The sequence below is a fragment of the Choloepus didactylus genome, unplaced genomic scaffold, assembly GCF_015220235.1.
Source record: "Choloepus didactylus isolate mChoDid1 unplaced genomic scaffold, mChoDid1.pri zz_scaffold_191_ctg1, whole genome shotgun sequence".
Lineage (NCBI taxonomy): Eukaryota > Metazoa > Chordata > Mammalia > Pilosa > Megalonychidae > Choloepus > Choloepus didactylus.
Window position 1 is genome coordinate 9,196 of NW_023637642.1, and position 22,600 is coordinate 31,795.

General features: G+C 58.0%; 1 long non-coding RNA gene across 11 annotated transcripts; it reads right to left on the reverse strand.

The window, feature by feature from the left end:
• Positions 1 to 238: 238 nt before the first annotated feature.
• LOC119526009 lies at positions 239 to 19,745 on the reverse strand. Of its 11 annotated transcripts, XR_005215057.1 has the most exons (5): positions 19,510 to 19,745; positions 11,441 to 11,728; positions 8,251 to 8,344; positions 3,753 to 3,850; positions 239 to 3,357 (listed from the first exon to the last, which is right to left on the reverse strand). It is a non-coding gene; the product is annotated as an uncharacterized LOC119526009 (long non-coding RNA). The 11 variants fall into 11 exon arrangements; XR_005215061.1 differs by lacking the exons at positions 8,251 to 8,344; positions 11,441 to 11,728 and adding an exon at positions 4,445 to 4,553; XR_005215054.1 differs by lacking the exon at positions 11,441 to 11,728.
• Between the last annotated feature and the right edge of the window lie 2,855 nt (positions 19,746 to 22,600).

The window sequence follows — 22,600 nt, forward strand, 5'->3', positions numbered from 1 at the left end:
TCCTTTGCTCCTGGGTTCTGGTTTCAAAGTTGCTTTCTCCAAAATGTCTCTGGGTCTCTCTCAGCTTCTCCAGGGCAAACTCTGGGCTTCCTCTCTTGGCATCTCCACATGTCCTTCTGTCCACATCTCCAAGTATCTCCAAGCGTCAGCTGGCATCTGGGTCTGTGTCGGCTGTTAGCTTCTTTCTTAAATACTCCAGTGAACTACTCAAGACTCACCATGAATGGGCAGGGTCAAATCTCCATGGAAACTTTCAATCAAGAAGTCAAACCCTAATCAAAAAGATGAATCAATCTGCCCCCACAAGATTGCATTAAAGAACATGGCTTTTGATGGACATAATAGATCCAAACTGGCACAGGGCACCATCCGTTTGCTCCCGGTGCTGGGTCCCGTAGGGGCAGCTGCCTTGGCCCCTAGCTGTGGTTGGAACGATGCACGAGATGGCCGGTCCACCTCCCACAGGGCAGCTCCTTTGGAGTCATGAGGCAAAAAGTGAGCCCCACGCCCCAGGCCTGGGGACCTCATTTGGAAGCAGGGTGTTTGCAGGTGTGGCCAGTTAGGAGGAGGCCGCACTGGCCAGGGCCTGACCCAACATGACCGGGCTCCTTGGAAGAAGAGGGAAGTCTGGACCAGATGGGGAGGAGGCCACGGGTGACGGAGGCAGGCGCTGCCACGAGCCGAGGGACACCAAGGCTGGCCAGCCAGCCCGGAAGCCAGAAGAGACAGGAGGGGGCCTCCCCACAGGGTTGGGAGGGAGTGGCCCTGCCCACACCTGGATTTCTGGTTCCTGCTTCCAGAACCACAGGAGAATAAATTCCTGCTGTTTGGAGCTGCCCAGTGTGCTGGGGAGCTGGGCATGCCAGGCTCAGGCCTCCACGGGCGTCTTCCCAGTTCCAATCAGTAACTCCACGGAGCGGCCAGGACGCCGAGCCATATAAGCAAAGGGTGGGCCGGACCCCCAGATCCGGAGGAGGCTTGGAATCAGGGGCCAGGAAGGGATCGATATGGGATGTTTTCAGCCATATACCTGCTGCACCATAAAATGCTTTTAATAAAAGCACCGTAGAGCCTCACAACCCAGGGTGAACCTACTGTAAACTACGGACTTTAGTAACCCTGTGACTACACTAGTGCTTCCTAAATTGTAAAAAAGTACCAGAATAATGTGAAATGCAGTTATATTAGGTCATTTTTTTTTTTATTCCTTTGTTTTGTTAGGGTTTGTTAATTTTCGTGGGGTATGGTAGGGCTATGTTAGAAGCAATAGTTATTTTAGGTTGTTTTTCTTATTCCTTTGTTTTGTTTGAATTTTTTTTTGATAAAGTAAAAAAAAAAACTATTGCATTAAAAAAGAAAAAGAAAAATAATGTACAGCCAGGGACCAAGAGTAAAAGATTCTCACAATTCTAATTCTGTAGTAGTTATGATGCTAAGGATTTATTATTGCAGAAGCTCCGCCTAGTTTAGCTAGTTGAGTTAGTTGTAGGGGCGGGGGTAGGGGGGCGCAGATTACCACAGGGCATAAGGAAACTTTTGGGGGAACATGGAAATGTTCTCTACCTTGACTGTGATAGCAATTACATGGTGTACAAATACCTCATAACCTATCTCATTGTACAGTTATACAGGTACATTTTATTGTAAGTTTATCATACAAAATAAAGACGATTTAAAAATGAAAAAAAAAGCACCATAGAGCCACACAACCCAAAGAGCGAACCCTACTGTAAACTACAGACTTCAGTAACCCTGTGACTACACTAGTGCTTCCTAAATTGTAAAAAAGTACCAGAATAACGTGAAATGTTAATAGAGAAAACCATGTGTGTTGGTGGGAGTGCACAGGAAAATTACACTTTCTGTATGATTTTTCTGTAACCCTAAAACTGCTCGGAAAAGTAAAATAAATCTTTAAAAAGAGAAGGAAAAGAAGTGTCGAAGGCAGGGGAAAACCCCGCAGCCTTCCCAGAGCAGGTGGGTCCCCCGGGATGCGGCCACACATTTCTGCTGCCAACCTGGCCACAGGCCGTCGTGGCACCAGGCGAGACACGGGCAGGTTAGGACGGCGCAGCAGAGCCATGTGCGGCTCTCGGGGGCGAGTGCTGGGGTGGTGACGGGAGAGGCCAGGCTCCCCAGCACACATCCTCCTCCTGGCTCGGGTCTGCTCCCAGCCTGAATCGGTCACATCACCAGGTGCTGCCAAGTGGTGAGTGTCCGTGGAGACGGGCAGCGTCCACGATGCCCCATGACCCTGTCTCCTCACAACCATGTCCAGGGCGCCCCCTCCTCTCGACTGGGTGCTGGACCCAGGACTTGCTTCTGATAAACAGGATAAAGTTGAGATGATGGGATGTCACTTCCAAGGGTCCCCTGTACCCAGGCGCTGGCTTCCACCTGCTCTTCCCCTCTTGCTCTCCCTCCTGCTCCTTCTGCTGGGAGCGAGAGGCCGTCTCGGGAGTGACCCACGGAGAAGCGCAGTGGAGGGGCGGGGGGCAGCCAGTGCGGAACGAGGCCCTGACCCCCGGCACACGAGCGGCTAAACCTGCCCGTGGCCAGTGGGTGATGTGGAGGAGGGTCTTCCCAGCACCATCCTCACCAGAGTTTTTGCCTGCCAGCCCGGGGCCTGTCAGGTGGATTTCAGGCTGGCCAAGCCCCTGCAATTGCAGGAGGTGATTCCTTGGGATAAACCTCTCTACCTGTATCTGAGCTGACCAGGTCTCCGGAGCCCCCTGAGTGATTCGTGCTGTCCCGAGCAGGTCTTAACCCCATCTGCAGACGCCAACCCCAAAGGCCTGAGCTAGCAGCAGAACTCGGGGTTTCTGGTCACACGCCCAGGTGGGCTGGGGGAGCTGGGAAGGAGCCTCTGGGTTTCCTCCAGCAAGATGTAGCGTGTCCTGCAGGTGAGGGAGCGACAGGGCCTCCAAGCTCACCTGGCAAGGAGAGGGCTTGCTCTGGCTGCCTGGGACACATGAGGGCACGTGGGGAGTTGGGGTTCTCCCAGGCCCCCCATGTGTCCCCATTCCAGTTTGCAGGACCCCACCCTCTCCAGGTCACCGCCTTAACTGCCAGATGACAGAGGAGGCCAGGTGGTCAAACACGGAGCGTGGCTCCAGCCGCCCCAGCTCTGCAGTCACACGAGCCAGGAGGTATCGCAGTGTGTCAGGGAAGCTTCTGGGCTTCCGTCCATGCCCCACGCTGAGGATGGAGGGCCCTGCGCTGTGCTCCTTCCTTTCCTGCTCTTTTAAGTCGTACGTCACAGCGGGAGGCAGGGCCTTGCAACGTCTTGAGCCCCCGCTCAGTTCACTGGCTGGATCAGCTCGCCACCCCAGAGCCTTGCCAGCCCTGGGGCTCCACCTGGGACATGGGTGCTGGGGTGACCCTGTGACCTGTCCAAACTTGGCCAGGCTGAGCCACGCCACCCCTAACCTGCTTCTCACGTTTCCCTTTAGGGAGGCCGCACGAGACACTCTGCACGAGATGGGGGCTGGGGATGTGGACGCAGCCATCTGCTTCCGGGGCCACCGGGGGCTCGGTCGTCACATGGCCTGTGTGTGGCCTGCGGCTCGCCCGGGCAGCGTGGGGCAGTGGCCGGGCCCGAGGCCACCCCACCTCTCTCCACGCCCTCCCTCGGCCGCTCTGCCCCCCACCTGCCCACCCGGCGGGAGCAGAGGCCACTGGGGTGCCGGCCCCTCCCCAGGCCCCAGCTCCGGGTGTGGGTTTCATTTTCTCCTCGCTCTCCCCCACTTTACCTCCGTTTTTCCACCGCAGGAGCAGAAAATAGGAGATGAAAGTCCAGAAGCCGGGGGGTGGGTTCAGGAGGTCAGGCATCTGGATTCTTATCTGAATTCTGGAAGGAGAGGACGGAGAAAACAGAAGAGCAGAGAACATCAGTGAAGTCACTCGAGGAAAGTTCCAAAGCTGGAGGATGTGGGTCACCAGGCTGAGGCCTGTCACGGGCGATGTCGGCACTCGGGGGGCATGGCCTCTGGGGAGAAAGGGGGTCATGGAGGGCACCGAGCCTTGGCACGGCTCACACTCTCTCCAGCAGCAGCGGTGGCGAGGACGGAACCGTGGGTCGCTTAGGGTTCTGAGGGACAAGGGTTTCTCACTCGAGTCTCTATCCGGCCACCGGTCCCCCCAGATTTGCTTCCCCAGGTGCCACTGGAGGACGTGCCAGCAGAGCACGAGGGGGTGCAGGCCCAGGGAACGGGGTCCCTCTGGAGAAGGACAACAGGTTCCCCAGGAGACAGGGACGGGGCCCCAGAACAGAGAGCCGGGAATGGGTCCCCGGGGCCAGGCCGGGCGTGTCTAGAAGCAGAAAGCAGAGGGCAGCCATGTCCCAGCCGGGGGGAGCCCCTTCCCCAGGACCCCTGGTGACCCTCCCAACCCCCCAGAAGGGACTTGTACCCCTAAAAGACATGTTCAAGTCCCGACCCCGCACCTGTGCCGTGACCTCATTCGGAAGCAGAGCCTTTGCAGTCAAGTCAGGATGGCGTTCGTTCCGGTTTGCTGGAGCTGCCGAGTGCAGTGTACCGGAAATGGGGTGGCTTCTACAATGGGGATTCATTAGCTTATAAATTTACAGCACTGAGGCCGTGAAAATGTCCACGTCGAGGCACCAGCAGGACGACACTGGGCCTGAGGACAGGCCGCCGGCACCTGGGACACCCCTGTCACGTGGGAGGGACGTGGCTGCGGCTGCTCGTCCTTCTCTCCGGGCACGTGGGAGGGACGTGGCTGCGGCTGCTCGTCCTTCTCTCCGGGTCTTGTGGCCTCGGCTTCCGGCTGCGGGGGCCTCTGTCCCGCGGGTCCCCTGAGCCTCTCTGGGGTGTTTCTCTCGACTTCTCTGGGGCATCTCCTGTGAGCTTCCTGTGAGCATCTCTTAATCTTCCCTGTCCTTTATCCTCTCGTAAAGGGCTCCAGTAAGGATTAAGACCCAGCTTGAACAGGGCGGGTCACATCTCAATCGAAACAACTTGATCGAAAGGCCCCACCCACCACAGGGCGGCAGCCCCAGGGATGGGGTGAAAGAGCACGGCCTTTTTGGGGTACAGGGCAGCTCCAGCCAGCACCAATGGGGTCATGCTGGCCTAGGCGGGCCCTAAACCCACTGTCTGGGGTCCTCATAGACTGGACAGAGGAGACAGCCGTGACGGGGGCAGAGAGTGGAGGGAGTGCCCCCCACCGAGGGACGCCAGGGTCAGCCGGTGGCCACCAGAGGCTGGACAGCTGGGGAGCAGGTGTCCCTCGGGGCCTCCGGAAGGAACCAGCCCAGCTGCTTCCTGGATGTCTGGCAGCCAGAACTGAGAGACAACATGCGTCTGTGGTTTGCGCCTTCAGTTTGTGGGGCTCTGTTACAGCAGCCCCCGGAAATTACGACAGGGCCCTGCAGACTCGGGAGCGGCTGCCAGACAACCCGGAGACGCTGCTGGGTGACCTGCCTCCTGGGAGCCTCCGCCCAAGAGGGCAGCTGTGCCCCTGCCTTCCCAGCCAGGGGTGCTGGCCGCCCGGGCTCCCGGCCCCAAATGGGAAACGGTTTAGGGGCCCCACGCCGGTGGGCGTGCAGGGACGTAGAGGACGCAAACTGTTTCCTGACCAGGCTGGGGAGCAGGGGTTTGCCCGGTTCTTCTTCTCTGACCTATGCACGGATGTTTATAAACTCTTCGCCGCTCACCAGATGTCTTATGATTTTAAACACAGAAGAAAGCCTGTCGGGAGCAGCTCCTTCAGCCAAGCACTGGGCAAGTGATTCACATGCTCCTTGCCCGGGCCGTGCCGCAGGTGCTGTTATCACCCCGTTTTCCATACGAGGAAACCGAGTGTTCTAGTTTGCTAATGCTGCAGAATGCAAAACACCAGAGATGGATTGGCTTTTATTTGGTTACTATTTGGTTACACAGTTACAGTCTTAAGGCCTTAAAGTGTCCAAGGTAACACATCAGTAATCGGGTACCTTCACTGGAGGATGGCCAATGGTGTCCGGAAAACCTCTGTTAGCTGGGAAGGCACGTGGCCGGCATCTCCTCCAAAGTTCTGGTTTCAAAATGGCTTTCTCCCAGGATGTTCCTCTCTGGCAAGCTTGCTCCTCTTCAGAAAGTCACTCCCAGCTGCACTGAGTTCCTTCTCTCTGAGTCAGCTCATTTACATGGCTCCACTGATCAAGGCCCACCCTGAATGGGCGGGGCCACACCTCCATGGGACTGTCTCATCAGAGTCATCACCCACAGCTGGGTGGGGCACATTCCAAGCAAATCTGATCAGCACCAAAACGTCTGCCCCACAAGACTACATCAAAGATAACGGCGTTTGGGGGACACAATACATTCAAACTGGCACACCGAGGCACAGCGGTCAGCACGGCCACCCAGCCGGCCACCTTGGAGAGGAGGGTGACAGTCTCGGGAGGACAGGAGTCCACACACTGTGAAGTGCACAGTGCTGGGTGCCTTGCGAATGGCAGGCGGACGGAGGGCCCCAGGCAGCCCCTCGATGCACCCACAGGACCCCCGGGCCCAGCCCCGTCCCCGTGTCCATGGCAGGCGTGGACCCCAGATATCCACTCCAAAGGCACCCAGCGGACTCTCCAGGACAAACAGCACTTTCCACTCTCCTGCGGTGACGGGTGGGAACAGAAAGCCAAAAAACGAGGGGACAACCAGGGCAGGGGAGCCCCTGGACCACAGTCCCTGCAGCCAGTGGCCCTGCCAGGCCTCAAGGGAGCCCCCCACCCAGCGCTACTCGGGGGCCCAGCCCTGACGCTCCTGGGAATGGTGAGGACTGGGGTGCCAGGCCCCTGGGTTTCTAACACCCAGGGGGTGGGAGGCTTGGGTGGCAGGGCCCAGGAAGGCCCCCCACGCCCCCAAAGTGGGCCACTGGGGGAACGTGCCCCAACCCTGGCAGTCTCGGGATCCCCTCCCCCACAGCCGGGCCCATCTGCGTCCTACCCCGGCTCTGGGATCCAAACTCCTAAAGGGCAAAGCAGGGCCCCGGAGACCCGGGGTGACAGCCGAAAGCTGCTGTTGGGAAGCAGAACCTCAGGGGCCCTGGCCGGCTGGGACTGGCCATCCCTGGCCACAGCCCCTGACACAGGAGGCCCCAGCAAGGGGGTGCGGGGTCCCTCCCCTTCCCGGCTTCCTGTGGGGTGGGCGGGTCCTCTAAGCCTCCCTCCCCCACCCCTGTTCGGGGGCTCCCCAGCTCTCCCCGGGGTCAGGCCTAGCCCTGCAGCCCTAGGAGCCAGAACTGCTCAGTCCAGAGGCCTCGTCCATCCTCTGTCCTGCCTCCCAGCCGGGCCTCGGCCTCCCCCACCTCCAGCAGAGTCCCTGGCCCCGCCCAGGGCAGGCTGGCGAGGGGGATGAGGAGGTGGGACGTGTATCTGTGTGTGCACACACATGTGCATGTGTACATGGGCATGCGTGTGGTGTGTGCCTGCACCAGTGTGCACATGCTCGTGTACCAGGCAGGGGGAAAGCACCGCGAGCAGAGGAGACCGATGTCCAGAGGCCTGGGGGACAGGGGCCCGCTCTCTGGGGACAAGCATCCATCTGTGACCGAGTTCCCAAGGCAGGTGGGCAGGTGCTGGCTGGGGTTGCACAGGACTCATCAGGGAAGGGCCGCGTTGGGGGGGGCGAGGCCAGGGGTGTCCAGGTGGGGACTGCGCAGCCCTCAGAGGGGCCTGCACCTCCAGCTGCTGCGCCCGTTTGCCCTGCTGCCCCCAGCGCCCGTGCAGAGGCCGCCTCCCAGCACCCCCAGGCTGCGCCTCGGTGAGCTGCCCCCGCTCTCCTTGGGGTGGGGGGGATTCCTGGGGCCCAAGGGGGTTGTCAGGGCTTATTCAGATCAATGACCCACTCAGTTCTGGCCGCAGGATGGAGGGCGGCTTTGGAGGGGCAGAGGTGGGGGCCCGTTCAGTAATGGAAACAGGGCGTGACAGAGGCCGGCGGGAGGTGAGAGCTGGGCCAAACCCAGACAGCTAAAGAGGAGGGAAAGAGCTGTGGGGAGGCTGGCTTGGGGTGGGGGGGCTGGGGGTGCACCTGGAGATCTGGGGCGATGAGCACACGGTGCTGTTCCTGGAGGGGGCACCGGGGCACGATGGCGTGGCACCCTGACACGGCGAGTGGAAATCTCAGGGGTGATTTGGTCTCTGTGCTCCCCACTCCCCGGGGGCTCTCAGGCTGGGGGTGCAGGGCCTGCCCTGGGTCTGATTCTGGTGTTGCTTCGTTGACGCAGGCATTTTCCAGGAATTTGTCTCACCAAGTTGTTTGAAATCTCGAGTCTTAAGGCCACGGGCTTCTCCAAGCTGGCACAGGTCCACGTTTCTGGGCCATCTCCCCGTTCACTTTCGTTTCTGTTGGAAATGGAGGGGGGCGTTCATTCTTGAGCGCGTGGCTCTCGGGCACTTCCGCCCCCACCCAGCCAAGAGCATCCACGGTGGACGGAAGGGGAGCCGCGTCCCTCACAAGGACAGTTTCCCGGCCCATGGGTGGACTCCCTCTGGAAACAGGACCGCTGGAGACGCGTCCGTAGCGAGGTGTGGACTCATTTCTGAAGCAGAACCTTGAAGATCCTGTTTAGATGAAGTCAAACTGAGTCAGGGCAGGCTTTATCCACAGAGCTGAGCTCCTCATGTGAGAATTAAATTAAGTTTAGCTTTCACACAGGGTGGGGGCAGCTCGCGGGAATGGCAGAGAGTTAAGAAGCCAAGTTGTAATTGGTGGCCAGTCCTCCTGTTTATCCGCCCACTATCCTTGCAAGGTGGAGACTTGGGGGTAGAGGTTCCTAAAATAGCTGAAGTTGTTACCAAACTAGCTCAGACTGGCTCTGCAGTTAAAGAACAAAGGAAAGAGGGGTGGAGACTTGTTTCAAATGTTTCAAGTTTGCCCAGGAGACTTTTTTCAAATGTTTCCAATTTGCATGGGCTGCATGTTTCAAATTCGCACAGGCAATAGTTAGGCTTGTGGAATAGAATGTAACCTCTGGAGTATCAGCCACTGGAGAAACAGGGGAGGGACTTGCGGTTAGGCGTAGGGAATAAATACTGCTGGGTCTATTGTTCTGGGAGCCAACCCCCCACATTTTGGTTGGGCACCCGTTCTTGCAGGATCGTGAATAAATTGTTTTCTTCTCCACAATCGGGTGAGCGTTTATTCCTTTCCAGGAATGGTGCTTGTTTCTCACACTTACGAGACGGGGAAACCCAGACTCAGCCAGAGGAGCCAGATGGCAGTGGGATTCGAGGGCAGACCCAGGAGAGAGACACAAGGGGTGGAGGGTGCTGGAACCCCACAGACTTCAGAATACAGCCAGCCTTGCCAATGCCCTGATGTTGAACTTCCGGTCCCCAAAACCCCGAGACAGTAAATTCCTGTGGTTCAGCCACCCACGTGACATTTGTCATAGCAACCCTGGGACATGAAGACACAAACCACAAACCAGCACATAAGCCATTCTGTTTTCCAGTGCTGTCCCAGTTTGCTAAAGCTGCCAAAATGCAATGCATCAGAAATGGATTGGCTTTTACAAAGGGGAGTTATTAGGTTACAAATTACATTTCTGTGGCCATAAAAGTGTCCAAACTAAGGCATCAACAAGAGGACACCTTCACCGAAGAACGGCCAAAGGTCTGGAACACCTGTCAGCTGGGAAGGCACAAGGCTGGCGTCTGCTGGTCCTTTGCTCCCAGGTTCTGGTCTCAAAACGGCTTTCTCCCAGGATGTTTCTCTCTAATGGTCTGGGGCTGTTCTCTTAGTTTCTCCCAGGCAAACTCCGGGCTAGCATCTCCAAATGACTAAACATCTGCTTTCAACAGCCATCTCCAATATCTCTCTCAGCTTCTCTTGGGGCATTTTTCCCCCTCTGCTCTGTGTGAGCTCTTATAGGACTCCAGTGATCTAATTAAGACCCATCCTTAATGGGTGGGGCCCACATCTCCATGGAAACAATTTAATCAAAAGTTTCCAGCCTAATCAACAGACAGCTCAGTCTGCTCCCACAAGATTGCATTAAAGAATATGGTTTTTGGGGGACATAGTACATCCAAACTGGCAGAAGCACCTTCTGCGGCCTCTCTCCCAGGTGGCCATGGATGTTTTTAACAAACACGTGGCCCCCGCATCACCCGTCTCGCCGTCGTTCCAGCCTCTGCTATAGCACAGCCGGCAGCCAGCTGCTAAACCAGTGCCACGCCATTTAGGATTCCTGGCTTATCCGTCACCGTGGCATAACATAGTCTACCTGATGAACACAGAAACAAGTTCTTTGACATCAGGGGCCGCCATAATGAAGAACCTAAACTAACAAATATCTGCAAAATCTCCAGGTCAAGGGTGAAGCCACTGCAATGTTGGAAGGATTCACGGGCGGGTGGGACAGCGCAGTTGGTGGGGAGTGGAGGGGAAGCTCCCGGGAGAGGCAAGGCCAGGGGGTCCCACCTGGGGGGCACCCAAGAATCGAGCTGGTCTGGCCGTGACCCCTGCCCCACTCCAAGCAGGTAAGGAAGCCCCTGGAACCTATGCCCATGCCTGGCATCACGCTTTCTGGAAGCAATTCCAGTGACACGGCTTTCTACTAGTAAGGGAAGCGGTGGAGACTCCCCAGATATCCCACCTAGGACTGGGGCTCCTGCTCTCAAGGCTGCCAGGGGTTCTGGGCTGGCCACGATATGAAGTGGTTTAGACAGAGCACCCGCGGGCCTGGGCCAACCTGTGCCAGCAGGTGCTGGGAGAGTGTCGCAGCAGACACGGGACCCCAAGGTGCTGGGTGCAGAGAAGGGAAGGGAGGGGTTGTCAGCACTGGGGTCCTCTCCCGTGAGGCAGGATTTAGACCGTGCTAAACCATGGCCAGGTTGGCACTTGGCAGCTTGGGGACAGGAAACACAGCTGAAACTCAACGACTGGGAAATGCCAAACCAGCCAGGTTGCAGCCTAGCTGGGGAGGCCGGGGCCTTACAAATACAAACGCAGACATTTATTGTCTCGCGATGCTGGAGACCAGAAAACAGAAATGGTTCCAGGGACGGGGCCTGGGTGTGGGCAGGGCCTTGGCCCCCTGGAGGCCCTGGGGGAGGGTCCTTCTCCTCAGCTTTTCCAGCTCCTAGAGCCCCTTCCTCTGACTTTGAAGCCAGCACACAGCATCCTCAAAGCTTTCTCAGCACCCATCGTCGCATCCCCTTCTTCTGCCCCTCAGCTGCCCTCTGCCTCCCTTGTGGACACTCATGATGGCATCGGGCCCATCTCCAGAAGCTTCATTCAGCCCCACGAGCAAAGGTCCTTTTGCCACATAAGGGCCTGCTAACAGGTTCCAGGAACCGGGACCTGGCACCTTTGGGGGTCACTACTCAGCTGACCACAGCCAGAAAGCTTGCCAGCTGGCTCTGCTCCATGAGGGGCCCTGAGGGGCACCCCATTTCCCAGTGCAATAAAGCATGTGCCAGAGAGAAGCTCACCCGCTGTGGTGAGGAGGTTGGGGGTCACCTGCTGGAGGCTGGGACGGGTGGCAGGACCCACTCTTTCAGAACCGGACTCCGTGATGGCCACGGGGAGGCTGGACCCGGAGCAATGGAAGCCAGTGGCAGCCCCCGGCCTTCGGAAGCAGTGTGGGTGCCATCTAACGAGGAGCAGCCGGGGTGGACAAGCAGTCAGGAGCCCCTGAGGCAGAGAGCTGGCGAGAAGGCCAGGAGAACACGGCATTCCCACGGCGAGACGGACGGGCAGCCAGCAAGGGGATGCTCGAGCTATATTATAAAATAAAAGCCAAGGATGGACAGCTGGGAGGTTGAGAACAGCCCCGAACCCCCCAATAAAGAGTCAGGGCCCCTGGCCGCTGTTTGAGCCTGAGCCAGTTTCGGATCACAGTGGGGTCAGCCCCCCAGGAGCAGAGGCGCTGCGGTAGCGACGGCCAGTCATGTGACCCTGATCCGCCATCCTTCCCCCTCCCCAGCAGCCTTTGGTTGCTTACCCAGACAATCAAGCAAGGGCAATGGGGAGCACCCAGATATTTCAAGGAATGCTGGGCTCTGGGGCTGTCGACCCTGACGGCCGGGGGTCAAAGCATCACCGCGGCCCCATGTAGAGGGGGGGCTCGGAGGCCTGGCCAGCTGCGGGACCCTGGCCCAGCCCACTGGGTGCCCGGCCCCACCCAGGGTTACTTCCCCTGGCTCTGGGCACATGACTGGTATGGACTGTCTTGGCACTTGGCAGAACCCCAGGGAGGTTCTTTGGCCCAACTATTGTTGGGGGAAAGGCCACGTGGAGCCCTCTGGAATGGCCTCCACCTAGATGGGGTAAATGGAAGGATATCCATATTGTGACTTGGGTGTGAACCCCATCATCTCCCCCACTTAACTGACCAGTCTGGCACCTACAAACCAGGCAGACACAGGACAAAGTGGACAACCACAGACCCACCACGCAGCAGCCCCCGTCGCAGCTGCTGTGCCGGACGTGGTGTCTCCGCCAGAGCAGGCCACGGGGCGCCAGGTACATGGCGTGTGTCCGCCCATCTGGCAAAGCAGCTCTTTTCTGGAGCTCTTTTCCGCCCCTACCTCAAGGCAGCCCTGGCCGTCTTTGGGGGGCCGTTACCCTGCTGCCTCACTGGGGAGGAGTATGAGACGCAAAGACCTTCGTGAAACCACAGGTTGACACCCGCCAGGGGGCCCTTCCCCAAGGAGGCCTGAGCATCCAATCAGACAGAAGGACGCCGGAGGGTGACCTCAGCTGGCCTCTGCCACCAGCCCCCAGTCACCGGCCCACTGGGCACACACGGTGTGGCCTTGACCAAAGCTGCAGGCTGCCAAGGGGCAGCAGAGGGGTTCCATCGAGCCCCGGCTGCTGCCGAGTGTCCAGCCTCCAGCAGTTCCCAGAGAAGATCCCTCGGCTGCCGGGAGGCAGGTGCCAAGATGGTCCATACCAGTCACACGTCCTCGGACCTGGACCGCCCCCTCTGGCAGGTTTGCCGCTCCCACCACGGCATCCCCACTGCCAAGGACTTGCAGGGAGTCTGCTCCGCTAATGTAGGACCCTGCACGGCCACCCGGGAGACATGGCCGTGGCCCATGGCCGTAGCACCTGCCAGTTCCTCGGCCAATCACGTCTTCAGAAGCTGCTGCCCACAGTTGAAGGCCCAGAGGAGGCCCCGCCGTGGGGGTGATGCTGTCCAAGAATGGGGTTTCATCTGCCAGGATGCCGTAGCCCCCTAAATCTACCGCCATCGCATGGTGCCTGCCCTCAAGAGGCAGAATTGGTACGTCTGAGAACCCAGGCGTGAGAGTGGGGTCGGGCGGCCTCACTGGCCATCACGCCCAGTGATCCCCCCACCCCGGGGAGCTGGTACCTGCTGTCCCCCGTGGCTGAGGCTCTGGGCCGGAGGTCCTGGTTCCCGGAGTGGGGACACCTCGGTGGCAGTGGGCACAGCCAGTGTCAGGCACTCTCGTTTGTCTCTCTAAACTCGTACATTCTCCAAGGAAATGAGCCCTCCCCAATTCTGGAGAGCAACTCCCCAGATTGGATAAACTTAAGGCAGGTGAACTTATTCCAACCAGGGTGGGCCCTGCTGGGCACTGCCCCACGCCCCTAGACTGTCAGTGCTGGAAGGAGGCCCCCAAAAGGCCCAGTCAGGTCCTCACCCCGGTCCATGAGCAGGACCTTGTTTGGAAACAGGGTCTGTGCTGGGCTGACTGTCATGTACCCCAGAAAAGACCATGTTCTTTTAATCCACTCCTGTGGGCACAGACCTGTTATGGGTGGGACCTTTTGATTAGGTTGTTTCCATGGAGACGTGACCCTGCCCATTCCAGGTGGGTCTTAATCCTTTACTGAGTCCTCTAAGAGCGCTCACGGAGGGAGAGCTCAGAGAAGCTAAGATACGTAATCCAGTTTTCCCCCCGGGAGAAGCTAAGACAGAAGCCCTGGGACATTCTGGAGAAAGCCACGGAAACCAGAAGCTAACCCCAGGAGAGGCCCCGCAGACTCCAGCCATGGGCCTTCCCATGGGACAGAGGAACCCCAGAAGCTATCAGCCTTTCTTCAGAGACGGTGTCCTCTTGCTGATGCCTTAGTTTGGACATTTTCACAGCCTTAGAACTGTAAATTTGTGAACTAATAAACCCCCATTGTAAAGGCCAATCCGTTTCTGGTATATTGCGTGTTGGCAGCTTTAGCAAACCAAATCAGGGTCCTTGCAGATGTGATGAGTTAAGCTTAGGCCACACGGACGAGGGTACTGGTGTCCTCACAAGAAATTGGAAATCGGACACAGAGATGGGTAGGGGAGAAGGCCCTGGGACGACAGAGGCAGGGAGGAAGGCTGCAGCGCAAGCCGAGGGGCCGCAGCCAGGGGCTGGGAGAGGCTGGAAGTTTCTCCCCTCAAGCTTTCGGGGTGTGCGGCCCTGCTGACCTCTTGACCTTGCCCTCTGGCCTCCGGAACTGTGGGAGAGTCAGTGCTGTCGTTTGAAGCCCCCCAGCCTGCGGCGCCCCGGGTCACGGAGACACGGACAAGGCTCTCCACTTGCGGCCGGCTCCCAGGGAAGGCCCCTCACCGCCCCCGAGCTTCTCGCCCTCCCGGGGGCAACGGCACCCACCGGCTCAGGGACAGCGAGCAGCAGGCCGGCCCCCCGAAGGGCCCTCCCAGCCCCCGAAGTCCCCCATGGGATCCCCTGGCCTGGAATTCTCTGTCCGAGTCCCTTTCCCAGGAAGCCTGACCTCAGAGCACGGCCGAACGGTGAATTCCAAGGCATGGACCCACCTCCAGCTCCGCTGGCACATCGCCACCTGGGACCCGGCCAATATTTAGGGCATGCGCTGGTGCACCCACACTGGTGGCGAAAACACTAAATAATGCCCCTGCTGGTTGGCAAACAGCCGCTGCTTTGAGCCTCCTCGGGGACCCCACCAGGCCGCCCCAGTCCCTCCCCAGGAGGCAGCAGGCCTGGGGGCTTCCGGAGCCCCGGGCAGGACGGCCTGTTAAACACGTCCAACACCCCCTCCCGGGGTGGGGTGACCATGTCCCCCAAGTTCATGTTCACGGCCTGAAACCTGGTATCCGCACATGTGGAAGTAGGGTCAGGGCAGGTGTGACCCCAAGTTACAATGAGGTCATGGTTGGCAGAGGCCAGAGGGCCCTGACCCAGTGACAGACGTCCTCAAAGAAGAGGGAAATGGGGCCCCAAGACAGACCTGGGGGGACGGCCAGCGGAGGGCGGACAGAGGCTGGAGTGATGCAGCCACACGCCAAGGGGCACCGGGGACAACGGGGCCACCGGACGCCGGAGCAGGCAGGAAGGGCCTCCCCCGAGCTCGGAGGCGCAGGCCTGCCCTCACCTGATCTGGCTTCCAGAACCGGGAGACGGGGAACTTTGGCTGTTTCAAGCTGCCTGGTTGAGGTTCACGGTTATGGTGGCCCCAGGTGGCCTCCGGTTAGGGCGGCCCCTGGTCAGGGGCTCTGCCCACGGCCTCCGGAACCCTGGGCCACCGTGGAGGCACCCGAGGTGAGGCCGGCAGGGACAGCCCTGCCCGATCGCGGTCGGTGGCCCCGGAGCCCCTGGATTCTCCAGCCATGGAACTGGAGCGAGAAGTGAGGGAAGTTAGCTTGGCAGCAAAGGATTTGGAAACACGTCAGGTGGGGCACGGGTGGGCGTGAAGCCCGGGGCCGGGTGTGGCCAAGGGGGACGTGGCTCCCCCACCGCCGGCCCCATCCTGGACGTCGCCCGGGTCCCAGCTGGCCGGGTGTCCTTTGTCCTGGGAGCCGGGGGCCTCCGGCCCCGAGGCTGAAGGGAGGGACAGACGGGGACACGGGCGCCGGGGGGGCTCCTGGGAGAGGGGGTGGGTTTGGGCCTCCATGCACGCTGCAACGCGCCCCCAGCCCGGGTTTGGATCCTGCACCAATGCGAGGCCAGGGAAGAGGCCTCGACGGGGCGCTCTCGGCATTGCCCACCCGAGGTGGCCGGCTGTGCAATGCCACCCTTCTCCCCGCAAGAGACCAGGCCCCTTCCTCAGGCTTGGGGTGTGGCACACCCAGTGGGCAGTGTTGGATGAGCCCCAAGTCTGTGCCGGGCCCCCTGTAAAAGGGGCAGTGGGAGTGGGGGTGCCCCGTGGTTCCGCTCTCCCTGCTTCGGGGTGCAGGGAAGGGGCAGCCTCAGGTCGGCCCAGCCTGACCCAGCATTGGACCCCTTTCCCCTCCACCCAGCCCACTCCAAACTCAGGGTCAGAGGCTCCTCGCTGCCCCTACTGGGTGCTGTGCTCCGAGGCCCCCGGGATGGCAGGCCCCAGCGAGGTCCCCTTCCCAACGGCCACGCACGGAGTGAACCAAAGCATGGCGTTCTGGAACTGCTGGGACGGGGACTGCAAGGGAAGGAGGGGGGTCAGTGAGAGGAACGGGACAGTGAGAAACCAGAGGACAGAGGGACCAGGGGACAGAGAGACGAGGGGACAGAGGACTGGGGGACAGAGAGATCAGGGGACAGAGAGAGACGAGGGGACAGAGAGATCAGAGGACAGAGGGAGACCGGGGGACAGAGAGACAAGGGGACAGAGAGAGACGAGGGGACAGAGAGACAAGGGGACAGAGAGACAAGGGGACAGGTGGCCATCAGAGTGCAGGGCCGGGGTGACGGAACCCAGTGGGGAGGCACGGAGGGGTCCACCACCCGTGGGCAGTTTCAGGGGGGCTGGGCCTGGGTCCCCGGTGGCCAGTGTGACCTTTAGAAGGGGCCCCTCTCGGGACAGCTCACTGCAGCTCTGGACCTGGTGAGATGGGACCGGCCCCCACGGCCTCCCACACAGGAGGGCGGAGGGATCAGCTGGACGCGGCCCAGGGCCAGCTGAGGCCACCCAGCCCTGGGCTCCGGCCAGCGTCCTGTCCCTGCTCCCCTGGCTGACCCCTCCCCCAGAAGCCTCCACAGGGACCCTGTCCTGAGGAAGCAGAGCAGAGCCCGGGGTTCACCCTGCACCCAGGTGGGGTGCACAGACACCCCCACCAGGCCTCGGCCGCCCACTGCCCTCTGCCCTGACACCTGCGAACCGGCCACCCAGCCTCTGTTTGAGATCAAAGGGTCACCTGGCTGCAGCCAGGCGAGGCGTCAGCCCAGGCAGGGCTCTATGGGCCGGGGCACTGAGGGGGAAACGAAAGGCGTAGATGGGGGCTGCGTGGGCCCCAAATCCCCTGCAGACCCCCAACCTCTGCCTTTGGTGGTCGGGTCAGAGGGGTGGCCTAGAAGGACTGTCAAGTCCTCCAGGAGCCCCCATTTCCAGAGCAGGTGGGCTCTGCCTGGGGCGCGGGGTGGGCACCCCTTCACGGAGCCCCAGGTGTGCCACAGGGATGGGGCTGGGCCTCGCTGGGGTCCCCTCCCTCCAGCCACTCCTCAGGCCCCCCACGTGGACCCCCTTGCTATCACCCTCCACACCTCAGGATATGGCCTTAGCAAGCCTGGGAGCCGCCCCGTGGTCCCCTGCACCCCCTTCTAGGCAGTGGGCCCCTCCCGACTGTGCTCCCCGCCATCCCCACTTCCCACCCCGTCTCGAAGGCGCCCAAACACACCCACGCCACCCCCGCATCACCCCCTCCTTCATGCGAGCCTTCCTTGGCGCCCACTGCCCATGGGGCAAAGCCGAGCCTGGGCCCACTCCTGCAGCCCCTTACGTGCCCCCCTCCTCAGGAGGGCAGCCAGAGACCTCAGCATGTGGACCTCAGCACCCCCTTCACTTGGGCCTCATCCCCAGGGCCCGTGCGCTCACTTATTGCTAAAACTTTCTCCCCCAATTACTCGGTATGCTGGTTTGAACATATTATGTCCCCCAGAAAAAGCCATATTCTTTGGTGCAATCTTGTGGGGCAGACATGTTAGTGGGGATTAAGTTGGAACGTTTGGATTAGGTTGTTTGCATGGAAATGCACCCCACCCAACTGTGGGTGATAACTCTGAGATATTTCCATGGAGGTGTTGCCCCACCCATTCAGGGTGGGCCTTGATCAGTGGAGCCATATAAATGAGCTGACAAACACCAGGAATGCAGTGCAGCTGTGAGTGATGTTTTGAAGAGGAGCTACAGCCAAGAGGGACATTTTGAAGAATGCACTGGAACCGAGAGCTTCAGTTTACAGAGATATTTTGGAGACAGCCTTTGAAAGCAGACTTTTGCTCCAGAGAAGCTAAGAGAGGACAAACACCCCAAGAGCAACTAAGAGTGACATTTTTGAGGAACTGCAGCCTAGAGAGGAACGTCCTGGGAGAAAGCCGTTTTGAAACCAGAACTCTGGAGCAGACGCCAGCCACGTGCCTTCCCAGCTAACAGAGGTTTTCCGGACACCATTGGCCATCCTCCAGTGAAGGTACCCGATTACTGATGTGTTACCTTGGACACTTTATGGCCTTGAGACTGTAACTGTGTAGCCAAATAAACCCCTTTATAAAAACCAATCCATCTCTGGTGTTTTGCATTCTGGCAGCATTAGCAAACTAGAACGCTCAGTATTGGTTTGGAAGCCACAGAAATAGGGCTCCCCACCCATACCCACCAACCCCTGCCCTCCAGCCGTGCCCACCAGCAAGGTCGCCTCCAGACTGGGGGACCCCGGGCTCTCTCCCTGAGGGAAGGCCTCAGGGCTCCCCGCAGTTCCGCTGCCTTCCAGGCGCCCTGAGGCTCGAACCCCAGTGGGCAGGCCTCTGAAGGAGGGGGTGCCTCCCTTGGTGGGGGACATGGGGTACACAGGGCAGCTAACCTCCCGGCTGGACCCAAGGCCAGGTGACGTCCCCACGGGAGGGACAACTCTGGCTGGAGCCCTGGTCCTCAGCAGCAACCCAAGTCCTCGGGCCCTCAGTCAGGCCAGTGTCCTCTGCTCATGGCCAACCCCCTCCCTGGCCTGCAGCCCCCACCCGCCCACCCACCGGCTCCTGAATGGCTCCTTTTTCCCTCCTCTTTCCACGCAGCTCCTGGGGAGACCCCATCCTACCTGCCATCACGGCAAAGCAGCTGGCCCCATGCGCTCCTGGGGACCCCCGAGACATCCACCTCATCCCCCGTGGGCAGCACCAACCCGGGCGCCCAGCCTGCCCCCATCCCCCCTGCACCCCACCCCAAGCCACTCCCACCCCCGCTGTGCCCTCTGGGGCCCCAGGAAGTTGGCCACAAAGCCTCCTGGGCCCCTCCTCCTCCTCGCCCTGGCCCCAAGCTTGTCAGGTTCCCTCTGCCCCCTCCGGCTCCAGCCCCTTGTCCGGCTCTGGCCTGGACCCCACGGTTCATCCCCCTCTCCCTCTCTGCCCCCAACCGAGAGAAATTTTGAAAGCAGAACTGGGCCCGGCCAGGCCCTGCCCTCCCCATCCCCGGGTCACCCCAAGGTCTGTCTGGCCACAGGTTGCTGGTTCCTGAGCCTGGAAACCCCCTAACCTTCCCCCATCTCTCCCCCAGGTGTCCACAGGGGTCTCCGGGGGCCCCCGCCCAGTGTCGCCCCAAAGCCTCTGTTCCCCGTGGCTCCTGGTGCCCCCTAAAGCAGTCCCTTCTCTACATTTCCTAACCAACTTACGTGTCCGTGTGCTTTCTTGTTCACTGCTGTCCGCCTGTGGACCCACACGAGACGCCTGGAAGCCAGGCCACGGGGCCCGGGACATGGGGCCGACCATCAGAACGAGGCCAATAACTGCCAGCTTCCCCATTTCTGTCCCCAAGCCAGGACCCACCAGAGAAAGCCAAACCAGCTCCCCACACCGATCACGGACGCCCCACTCCCGGTCCCGGTGAGCAGCCTCCAGCTGCCCCACACCCACAAAACCCCCACCCCGCTTTCTGGGTCGATGCTTTTTATAGCCTTATTGAGATCCGGTTCCCGTAACTTAAAACCCACCCACTTAAAGCGCACAGTTCAGTGGTTTTCTGTCTATTTGCAAGGTTGTGCAACCACGGCCTCCATCTAATTTAAGAACATTTTCAACACCTCGAGAAGAGACTGCGATTAGCACTCACTCCCCACCGCCAGGCCCCCAGCCTCTGGCAACCATGAACCTCCTTTCTGTTTCTGGGGGTTTGCCAACCTGAACAAGTCATAAAAATAGAACCACGCAGCAGGTGGCACTGGCGTCTGGCGGCTTTCACGCAGCATAACGTCGAGAAGGCCCGACGGGGTGGTGCCGCGTGGCAGGGCTGACCCCTCTCCGCGGCCGGTAACATCCCTAGCGAGCTGGGCCGCGTTCTGTTTCTTTGTGCATCTGGTGAAGGACATTTGCATTGTTTCCACCTTCTGTCTATTTTGAAGAAGGCCGCGATGAACTTTCTCGTCCCCATTTTTGCGGGGACCTGTTGATTCAACACCTTGGGGGGTGGAATTCCTTAGGTGCCATCTCGAGGTTTAACCTTTTAGAGGAACTGGTTTGCAGAACCGTTTTCCACAGCGGCTGCACCAGCTTGCGCTCCCACCAGCCACACACTGGAGTTCCTGTTTCTCCTCATCCCCTCCGACACCCTTATTTTCCCTTTTTTTAAATGACAGCCCTCCTGGTGGGCAGGCAGTGGGTTCTCCGTGTGGTTTTGATTTGCGTTTCCCCAACGGCTAAGATGTGGGGCATCTTTTCCTGCGCTTATTGGCCAATTATGTCTATTCTTTGCAGAACAGTCAATTCAAGTCCTTTCTCCATTTTTACATTGGGTTGCGTGTCTTTCTTTGGTTGAGTTGTAAGAGTTCTTTGTAGGTTCTGGATTCTAGTCCCTTATCAGATACATGGTTTGCAAATATTTTCTCCCATTCTGATGAGTGTCTTTCCACTTCCTGGGCAGTGTCCCTTGATGCACAAATGTTTTACTTTTAATAAAGTCCAATTTACCATTTTTTTTTTCTTTTGTCCCTTGTACTTTTGATGTCAAACATAAGAAACCGTTATCTAACCCAAGGTCATGAAGATTTATTCCACTGTTTTCTTCTAAGAATTTTGTGGTTCTAGCTCTTACGTTTAGGTTGTTGAATCATTTTGAGATGATTTTTATGTGTGGGGTGAGGTAAGGATGCAAGTGCCACTGGCTGAAGAGGCTTTTCTTTGAATGGTCTTGGCACGGATGTGAGGGCCTGTTTCCAGACTTTCAATTCCAGTGCATTGGTCTGTATGTCTGTCCTTATGTCAGTACCACACTTTCCTGATGACTGTCCCTTGTAGTAAGTTTCAGAATTAGAATCATTGTTCTTCTTTCCCAAGATGGTTTTGGCTATTCTGGGATGCTTGCATTTCCATATGAATTTCAAGATCAGCTTGTCAATTTCTGCAAAAAAAAGCGGCTTCGATTTGTTAGGGATTGCACTGAATCCGTAGATTCATTTGGGGAGTATTGCCATCTCAATAATATTGTCTTCTGATGCATGGAAATGGGATGTTTTCTCACTTATTTAGATCTTCTTTAATTTATTTCAAGAACGTCTGTAGTTTTCAATGTATAAGTCTTGCACTTCCTTTGTAAAATTTTTCCTGGGTATTTTATTCTTTGTGCTGCTATTATAAATATGGGGCTCTATGGGATTGTGCCTTTAATTTCATTTTTGGATTGTTCATTCCCACTGTATACAAATAGAACCCATTTTTGTATATTGATGCCGTGTCCTGCCACATTGCTGAATGATTTTTAGTGAATTCTGAGAGATTTTTAGTGGATTCCTTAGGGTTTTCTCTATGTAAGATCATTAATCTGCAAATAGAGTGAGTTTTAGTTCTTTCTTCCAATCTGGGAGCCTTTTATTTCTTTTTCTTGTCCAGTTGCCATGGCTAGAACTTCAAGTAGAATGTTGAGTAGAAGTGGTGAAAGCGGACATCCTTGTCTTGTTCCTCGTCTTAGGGGGAAGGCTGTCACTGTTTAAGCCCAGGGTTGGCTGTGGGTTTTTCATAGATGCCCTTTATAAGGTCAAGGATGTTCCCTTCTGTTCCTAGTTCGTTGAATTTTTTTTTTTAATCTTGGAAGTGTGCTGGATTTTGTCAAATGATTTTTCTGCACCTATTGAGATGACTATATGGTTTTGGGTCTTTATTTAACAATACACTGTATTACTATTTCGGTTTACTAAAGCTGCCAAAATGCAACATACCAGAAATGGATTGGCTTTTTCAAAGGGGGTTTATTAGCTTACAAATTTACAGTTCTGAGGCCTTGAATTGTCCAAATTAAGGCATCAACAGGATGATACCATCTCTGAAGAAAGGCTGCAGGCATCTGAGAAACTTCTGTCACATGGGAAGGCACATGGTGGCATCCTCTGGTCCTTCTCTCCCAGGTTTTGCGGCTTTCAGCTTCTGATTCCAGTGGCTGCCTCTCTGAGCATCGGTGGGTTCTGTCTTAGCATCTCCAGGGCATTTCTCTCTCTGCTCTCTCCAAGTGTCTCTGCCTTTAATCCTCATAAAGGACTCCAATAAAGGATTAAGACCCACCTTCAGTGGGCAGGGCACGTCTCCATGGAAACAACCACCCACAATAGGTCTGCACCCCCAGGGATGTACCAAAACAGCATGGCCTTTCTTGGGGCACACAGCAGCTCCAAACCACCACAACTACATTGACTGCTTTTCAGTTAAGCCCCTTCTACCCACTTTTTTTCCCCCACTCCCCCGCCTGCCTTTGAGTTTCTGCCAAACACAAGTGGTGGT